Source organism: Pipistrellus kuhlii, unplaced genomic scaffold, assembly GCF_014108245.1.
Source record: "Pipistrellus kuhlii isolate mPipKuh1 unplaced genomic scaffold, mPipKuh1.p scaffold_m20_p_1, whole genome shotgun sequence".
NCBI classification, from domain to species: domain Eukaryota; kingdom Metazoa; phylum Chordata; class Mammalia; order Chiroptera; family Vespertilionidae; genus Pipistrellus; species Pipistrellus kuhlii.
In genome coordinates, this window is record NW_023425404.1 from 131052953 (window position 1) to 131062103 (window position 9151).

At 36.5% G+C, this 9151-nt stretch overlaps 1 long non-coding RNA gene across 2 annotated transcripts in view; it reads left to right on the plus strand.

The window, feature by feature from the left end:
- The window catches only part of LOC123653320, a 46839-nt gene extending 38039 nt beyond the window's left edge, over positions 1 to 8800 (plus strand). For both annotated transcript variants that reach the window (XR_006743052.1, XR_006743054.1), the window contains exon 6: positions 7688 to 8800. This is a non-coding gene — a long non-coding RNA (uncharacterized LOC123653320). The remainder of the gene's footprint in view (positions 1 to 7687) is intronic.
- Positions 8801 to 9151: the final 351 nt, after the last annotated feature.

Here is a 9151-nt window from a genome sequence, read left to right on the forward strand (position 1 = left end):
TTAAACTCTATTTATAGTAACCCCCATTTCCCATTGCTAAGGTTCATTGAAATTAAATCTTTTAAAAAGTAATGCACAATTACAAGTTAACGAAACAAGAGACTATAAATAGGTTATAATAAGAATACAATTATAGGTAGTTTATTCTCCCAAATTAAGATTAGAGAGACTTATGATTACATAAACACTTGAGCCTATTTTTCTTTTGCCCTCCACCCCTGCATACAGAGAACCTAGATACAAAGTCCAAAACTATAAGTGTGAAGATGTATTTATTGAGTTTTTTTTTTTTTTTTTTTTTTTTTTTTTTTTTTTTTTTTTTTTTTTTAATATATAACTCTCCAAGTTTATTAAGCCTGTAGAAATAACATTTAGTCAGGTTTAAAGCCTGAGCTCATTGGAGCATGGGAGCCTGAAAATTGACCTTGATTTACTTAGTCGTATGATAAACACACTAGGGTGGACTACTTGCACCTGGCAGGTGAGTAGGCATGTAGTCCAGACTTCAAGAACAGGAGAAGATCAAGGTCCTGTGAGAATGCCAAAGAGAAGTTCTCAAAGAACCTAGCTGTCCTACCATCTATAGTAATGTATCCTTTTTTAAAATATAGTTCTTTTAAAAAAATATATATTTTATTGATTTTGTACAGAGAGGAAGGGAGAGAGACAGAGAGCTAGAAACATCGATGAGAGAGAGTCATCGATCAGCTGTCTCTTGCACACCCCCTACTGGGGATGTGCCTGCAATCAAGGTACATGCCCTTGACCAGAATCGAACCAGGGACCCTTCAGTCCCCAAGCCGACGCTCTATCCATTGAGCCAAACTGGTCTTGGCTTTTTTTAAGTTCTTTTTTAAAAATTGAATTTATTGGGGTGACATTGGTTAATAAAACCACACAGATTTTAAGTATACAACTCAAGGTATTATCTGCACGCTGCATTGTGCACTTGTAGCCCAAAGTGAAGTTTCTTACTATCCTCATTTATTCCCAATTTGCTCACTTCTGCCTCTCCTTCCCTCTACCTCCTTTCCCTTTCCCTCTGGCTCTCACCACACTACTGTCTGTGTCTATGTGTCATATATATATATATATATATATATATATATATATATATATATATATTTCCTTTCTTCCTATTTTTCTTTTTCCAACAGATAGTCACCATTGAACAAATATCTCTTAATACCTAATCAAATTTTGCAATATGTGAAAAGGTGCTGCCAAACATTTTAATGAAGAGTTAGACACTTGAAAAATTATCTGCTTCATCTTCCCTGTCTCAGAACTTTGTTTTCATTACTCTAAGATTTTTTAGTATAACTAAGATATTTTGTTTGCTTTTATGATTTCTATTTTAATTAATAAAAGTCACCAGCTAGATTTGGAATCTATATCTACTGTATGCTTCAAACTTTCAGTTAAGCCAAGATGAGTTGATTTTTATCTCTACTTTAAGGTTTTAAACATTAAATCCAAATTTCACTAGAAAATTTAAGCAAAAGATTATAGATAATATAGAAACCATTACCTTGACAGCATCTCAACGAATTACCTATATGCATCTCTTTTCACTTTGTACCTCATTAATCTACATAGTGTTAGTAGGCAAATCCCTTTATGGCAAAAAAGAAAATGAAAGAAAAAAGTATCAGTCTATGAATATTTATCTATTCTTTGGAAAATGGTAGACTTGAAAGATGACTATAAAATTAAAGTTAAAAAAAAACAAAAACCACATAAGTCACTGATCTCTATTGAGGGTTATGCCCATCACTTACATACCATAAAATGGTGACAGACTATGTTTTTTAAAGGCATATCTCATACATTGATATTAGTAAAATATCAATATATTTTAAGTAAAAGTCTCTACAATCTTTATATCTCTCTGGGCTCTTATTAGATTGAAATGTGTGTATCTGAGAAGAAGCAATGCATGCAAACACCAAATATGTGTGCAGAATGACTAACATTCCGAGGAAGATGGATGTATGCACTTTCATGTTAAAAAGTCAACCAGTATAGAATTGTACACCTGAAACCTATATAATTTTAATAACTAATGTCACGCCAATGAATTCAATAATTTTTTAAAAAGAAAAAAAAAGTTAAGTCAGATTCACTGAACACATACTAAGTGTAGCAAGTAACTCCAAAACCGAACAGCTTAAAACAAATTATATACCTTCTGTGGAGCAGAGATTGAGCATAGCTCAGCTTGATCATGATCTCATGACTGAGCTGCTGTTAGTTAATGCCCTGGCTCTTGGTGGCCAGAAACCACAATTCTTTAAAAACTAAGTAAACTAACTTTTATTTTTTCCATTTTTATTGAAGTGTAATTGGTGTACAAGAACATTGTATATGTTTAAAGGGTATACCATGTGCTGATTTGATGCACTGATATATTGCAAAATGATTACTACTTGTTTTCTCCTGTCTTTTTGATAATAGCCATTCTAACAGGTGTGAGGTGATAGCTCATTATGGTTTTGTTTTGCATTTCCCTGATGATTATTGACATTGAACATCTTTTCAGGTATTTGTGGATACCTTCTTTGGGTAAATGACTATTTAGATCCTGTGCCCAATTTTAAATCAGACTTTTTGTTTGCTTTATTTCCCTGACACCCCCCCCTCCCCGTCCCCTCCCCCATGTCTCCAACTTTTAAATAGAAAGACTTTTCTTCAAAGTGCTTTGTGCAAGGTGAGCTAACTTCCACTTGGAGAAGAGTGGATTTTTCTTGATAATATCTTAAAATAATCCCATCATCGAGCCACAAGAAGCCAAATGCCCTAGCACTAATTCTAACTATGGAAATCACTTTAGAAATAAAGGTAATAATTATGTGTAATTGTGTTGTCTTTTACAGTTTCCAACAAATTTTCAAGTACATATAATATTCAATCCTCAGAGCAACTGTAATACATAGGTTTTACTATTTTCCCCACCATTGTTTTTATTATTCCTATTAGAGGCCTGGTGCACAAAATTGGAGCACAGGGGGGTGGAGGGTGGTCCTTTAGCCTGGCCTGCTGGATTGGGCCTAAACTGGCAGCTGGACATTCCTCTCACAATCTGGGACTACTGGCTCCTAACCACTCACCTGTCTGCCTGCCTGATTGCCCCTTAACTCCTTCCCCCCTGCCAACCTGGTCACCTCCCTAACATGCCCCCTGCCATCTTGGTTGACCCCCAACTTCCCCCCTGCTGGCCTGGCCAACACCCAACTGCCCCCCTGACCCAACCTGGTCACCCCTAAACTGCCCCTCTGCTGGCCTGGTTGCTCCCCAACTGTCTCCCTACCGGTCTGATCATCCTCCAACTGCCACCTTGCTGGGCTGGTCACCCTCTAGCCGTCCAGAGGAAGTCAGAGGTCCAGAAGATATCTGGCCACCCAGACTAATTAGCATATTACCCTTTTATTAGTATAAATTTCAGAAATGAAGAAAGACCATAAAGATGTGTGAATTAGGCCCAGAAAGTTTTGTCTCTTTCTTTCTTTTCTTTTTCTTTTTTTTTTTTGCTATTGAGTTATTTGAGTTCCTTATATTTCAGATATTATCCCCTTATCAGATATGACTTGCAAATATTTCCTTCCATTCCATAGACTGTCTTTTCACTTTGTTGATTGTTTATTTGATTTTTATGGTTCCAGGCCTGTGTTTAAGCCTTTCATTCACATGAGGTAGTTTTTGTGAGTGGTGAAAGATGGCAGGCCAATTTCATTCTTCTGCATGTGATTATCCAGTTTTTCCAGTACCTTTTTTGAAGAGAATATTCTTTCCCCATTATATAGTCAGTAATATACTTTCAGTCAAAAATTAATCATATATGCATTAGTTTATTTTGGGGCTGTAAATTCTGTTTTATTGGTCTATATATCTACTTTTATGCCAGTAATATATTATACATTTTGATTAGTGTAGTTTGTAGTATAGTTTGAAATCAGGAAGTGTGATTTCTCCAGCTTAATTCTTGCTTTGTCTCTTCAGGGTCTTTTGTGGTTCCAAGAAAATATAGCATTTCCCTCCTACTTTTATGAAAAATACCATTGGAATTTTGATAGGGATAAATTACATTGACTCTATAGATGTCTCTATAGATGAACATTTAAGCAATATTATTTATTCTGATTCATAAACATAGGGTATTTCTCCATTTATTTGTTTGTTTTTCAAAATCTTTCATTGATGTATTGTAATTTTCCATGTAAATATTTCACTTCCTCGATTAAATTTATTCTTAAGTATGTAATTCTTTTTGATGCTGTTGTGAATTTTTATTTTCATCCAGATATTTCATTGTTAGCATATAGAAATGCAACTTATTTCTGTATGTTAATTTTGTATCCTAAAATTTTACTGAATTCACCAATTAGTTCTAACAGTTTTTGTTGGTGTCTTTTAGATTTTCTATATATAAAACCACATCATCTGCTAATAGAGATAACTTCACTTTTTCCTTTCTGATATGGATGTTGGCCTTTCCATGGGCTGCCTGAGTGTTCTCATGGCATGGCAGCTGGTTCCCGCAAAAAAAGTGACCCGAAAAAGAAAGAGAAATGGTGAAAGAGAGAGGGTGGGGGCTTAAACTGAAAGTTTAAGTTTTTGATACCCTAATATAAGGAATGATTTGCTATCACTCCTGCTGGATACTACTGTTCATACAGACTGAGCCTGGTACAATGTGAAGGACATTGTGCAAAGGTGTGACCATCAGCAGGTGGGGCTCATGGGGGCTGTCTTCCACAGCATGTATATGAGCCAAAAGTAGAAGGATATTCTTTGTTTTTTTTCACTACAGCCATATGATTATCAGTGTTTATTTTTCTTTTTCAACAGTTCATTTTCTACGTCATTAATATTTTACAAACTACAGTGTTTTGATTCTTTTCTTCACTGATCACAAATAAAACTTTCTAATTTCTTCACTCTTCCATTTCAAAAAGACCACATAATATTTTTCTACAATTTAACCAGTAGATGGAGCATGTAAACCTGACATTTTAATAACTTCTCTCATTAGGTTAAATGTAACACCATCCTATAGCTTTGGAAAAGGTTTCAGTATTGGTTTAATGTTTTTATCCTAGACATTTGAAAACGGTGGTAAAAGTCAGTACTAGAATCCAGGTCTTTGGACTTTTTGCATTTCCCCATATACTACCTCCCTCAGCTGGACTCACTTGATATTGCTTCCTAAGAGCAATGAACTCAGTTTTCTTTTAATTATTCATTCAGTTCTTATTGTGTTGAATTCATGCAAAGATGAATAAAATAGTTTCTGTCCTTTAAAAAATTACAGTTTGATTGAAGGGATAGAGAAATAATTAATAAAATAAATGCAGTGTACTAAGGACCATGGTAGAGTCATGTCATGATGTTCAGATAAGAAGACTGGTAATTACCTTAAAGAATTAGGAGACATTATCTAGGTAGGATTTGGATGATAGAAGGGCATTCCTGGAAGAGGACAAGCATGAGGACAGATAGAATGAAGAGAAATAGCCTGGTGTCCATGGAAAATCAAGTAATTCCATATTTCTGGTCCTCAAAAGAAAAAAAAAATTAAGATTCAGGTTACTCAAGTTCACTGGGTACTAATTGTACTATCACAATTAGAAGGACAGCCAGCCCTATAATCACTTTGTAGTGACGTGGAGACTTTTCTTTGTTAGGCAGACATTCAGTTAGTAAATAGTTTTTGAAGACATACCATGTGCCAAGCACTGTTCTGGGAAACAGCAATGAATAACATAGATAAAATCCCTGTTTTACATGGAACTTAAAATAATAAATGAGAAGTTATAGAGCAAGAGAAAATAAGTACTTTAAAGAACAATAAAGCAAGGTAAGGGAGAATGAGTGTGTCATAGTGGGGGACATATACTTTTAAGTGAAGTCATTAGGGTAAGCCTTATTCAGAAGCAGAGACCTCAAAGGTGAGTTGTGGTTTAATAGACTGATTGAGGAGGTCATAGAAGTCTTTTGAACTATAAGGTGATGAAACAATTATCACAAGTGGAAAAAAGGTCTAAAAATCAGGAATTTCATAAAAGAGTACATACAGTATATCTTTTATGAAATATGGCATACATATACCAGTGTCTTACATATACACACTAGAGAGATGAACATGTAATACATTGAGGCTAGAAGTCTGATGGTCCATGTTTCCTGAAGTTCACCTTAATGCTGCCAAAATTGTGAAACGGGTGCTTTGAAATTCCATAACCGTGTTTCCTTACTGCTTTTTTGACTAATAGTTTAGTTTAGTCAATTAAAACTTGTAAATATTAATGAGTTCATAGCACTGCACTGGATGTTCCTATATGCACTTTCCATGGCAAACAAATAGGCTAGCTATATTTGGATATATTTTATAGCAAAATGCAAACAAATTTAAGACTTTTTACCCCCATTTACCTATGAAGATTGCATATCATGATGTACAATAGATAAAAATGCAGAGAAGAATGCCTTTGTAAACTTTGACCTGTTTATTTCATATTTCTCTATAGAAAAGCCCAGCAACTGGAACCGCGGAACGACCAGAATGACCAGTGGTTATGACGCACACTGTGTCAGCCAACCAGCCTGATCCGGGGCCCTGATTGGCCCCCCTACCCCGGGCTGGCTTTGATGGGTCCCCAACATCTTGATCTGGGGCAGAGCAACTGCCTGCGGCCCCTCCCCCTGGCCAGATCTGCCCCTGATCAGCCCCTCCCATGCAGATTGGGGGCAAGGTTGGCTGGCCAACTGCCCATGGCCCCTCTTTCCTACTGGCCCGGCCCTATGGGACCCCATTGGGACAGGCCTGCCAGACTCCACCTGTGTATGAATTTGTTTTATTGCAATAAAATATTAAATATATTGAGCTCTTATTTTTATTTTCTCATAGCTTTGGAAAAAGATGAAAATACTTTTATTCATTGCTTTGAGAAGCTCACAATATGGGACAGATCAGTAAATAATTGTAATAGCTTCAGATATTATCTTTAATGTTAAAATTACATTTAATTTTCTCTCCTTCTCAAAGCTCCACTAAGGGCAGAGACTGAGTGTCTTATTCATTCATTATTGTGCTTCTACTTCTTGCTAAATGTCTGGCACAAATATTTAGTGAATGAATAGTGGACTCATATCTGAATTGTTTTCTTTGTTCTTTATCCAAATTAAAAACTCCCTCAAAAATCAGATTGGGGTTGTTTAGGTAAACCACCCTGTTATGCTCAATCAAAGACAAAGCCAGTGATAATTATCCCAATTATTCCAATGCTACACATGTTTCTACAATCATTCTTTTTGGGGCAGGCTAGGCCCATTAGTTACTTTATACCCAAGTGGAAAATCATTAAGGGACATACTTCAGCAAAAGAGGGGGTAGGAGGATTGAAAGCTGATTTTCAAGGTTCCTCTTTGTCTTGTGATTTATGAGTCCTTAACTGCCAATCTCCTCGATATGTAAACACATGGTCCTTCCATGTTGATAAATCAAGTTAATTTTATTTGTGTGTCTTACAGTACAATATCCCCTTAAGACACTGTATTATATTCACACCATGGGACAAATTTGGACAGACTTAGAAAAGAGTCTGTTTTTTTCATGATCTCCATGGGATTTGCTGCTGATGTGGTAACTTGAAAAACTTTTTCTTTTCTCTCCCCCCCCCCCCATCAGAAACATGGTCTCTACATGAAATGGCAAAAAGAGAAAAGTTCAGTCTATCACCCAACTCCTTTCAGATTGTAGACTACAATTTGGGCGTCACAAAGGGCTTCAGAGTCAAAAGTAACTTCTTTGCAATTAACTCTTAATTTACTGACTTGGACTTTGACATGCATTTTGATTTTTAATGTGTTATTGTGGGGGTATTATTGTTTAAAGTTGAACCTAGGCACCTCCGTTGGGTCCCAGGCACCTGTCATTCCTGAGGTGCAGTTGTCCCATAGAACCAGCCTTGATCTCATACCCTTTGGTCTTTCCCCTTTCACTTTCTTGGACTGGACAATCTTTCCACAAAACCCAGCTGATGGTTGGAGTACCAGCTCTTTACTTAGCTCTTGATGGGTCTTCTTTCTTAAGGATAGGTCCTATTGCTAGCTCCCAACAGTTATTAGGAGAACAGAAGGGAAAAGTTTGTAAAATACATGGACAAGCTCTTTGAGATGAGTAAAACTATTGTCGAGTAGAGTAGAAAGAACATGGACGTTGAAGCCATACAGACCTGGGTTATGTTTCTGAACTCCACTTACTACCTTGCAATCTTTTGCCAAATTTCTTGATCTCTTCAAGATTTACTTCTCTAATTTGTTAAACGGCACTAATAAATTGTAGCTGTTGTTCATTTATACCATATAACACCACTTCTGTGGCTGTTAGTTCCCAGTTCTTCCCCGTGGTGGAGGACTTCTTCCTTCTCCCTGCCAGCCCACATTGCGGGTGCCAGCTATCCTCACACCCAAGCTAGCCATGTCTAGACACTTAGGGTTTCCTAAGGAAAACAAGCGACGTGATAGTCTACCAAAGAGATAGTTGAAAGGCCATGCTTAATTGATTCCTTGTAGGTTCTCTGCTGGATTTCCTTTAGACTTGGGCTGATTTTCATTAGATCGTGTGCACACCAGCATATTCTAATTTATGTGTCTGCCCTACTAGTTCTCATTCTTTCTGATATACACCCTTTGGAACCCTAGTTAACAGCTTTAATTGATGGTTGTGAGGCAATAATGATCTGCAATTTGCACTCTTTTTTAAATAGTATGTTAATCGCTTTTACTATTTCCCCTCCATACTGTTGGCAATGTGTGTGTGTGTGTGTGTGTGTGTGTGTGTGTGTGTGTGTGTGTTTGTGTTTGTGTGTGTGTGTGTATACTTAAGAACTGACCTATGATATCAACTGTCAAAGTGGGGGGACAAAAAACAAATTAAATCTATAATTTTGTAAACAGAGCCAACCCATTTTAACCGTGTACTATATCTTGAATGTTGTTTTGAGTGTGTAGGGCAATAAAAAAGATTTTTAGGAGATTTTACTTGACTTTAAATCCAGCATTCGCCCTGTATTCCTGCTAATGTACTGGACAGCCTGCTGATTGGGAATGGTGCAGAAGGGAAGATGCAATATGTAAATACACTAATCAG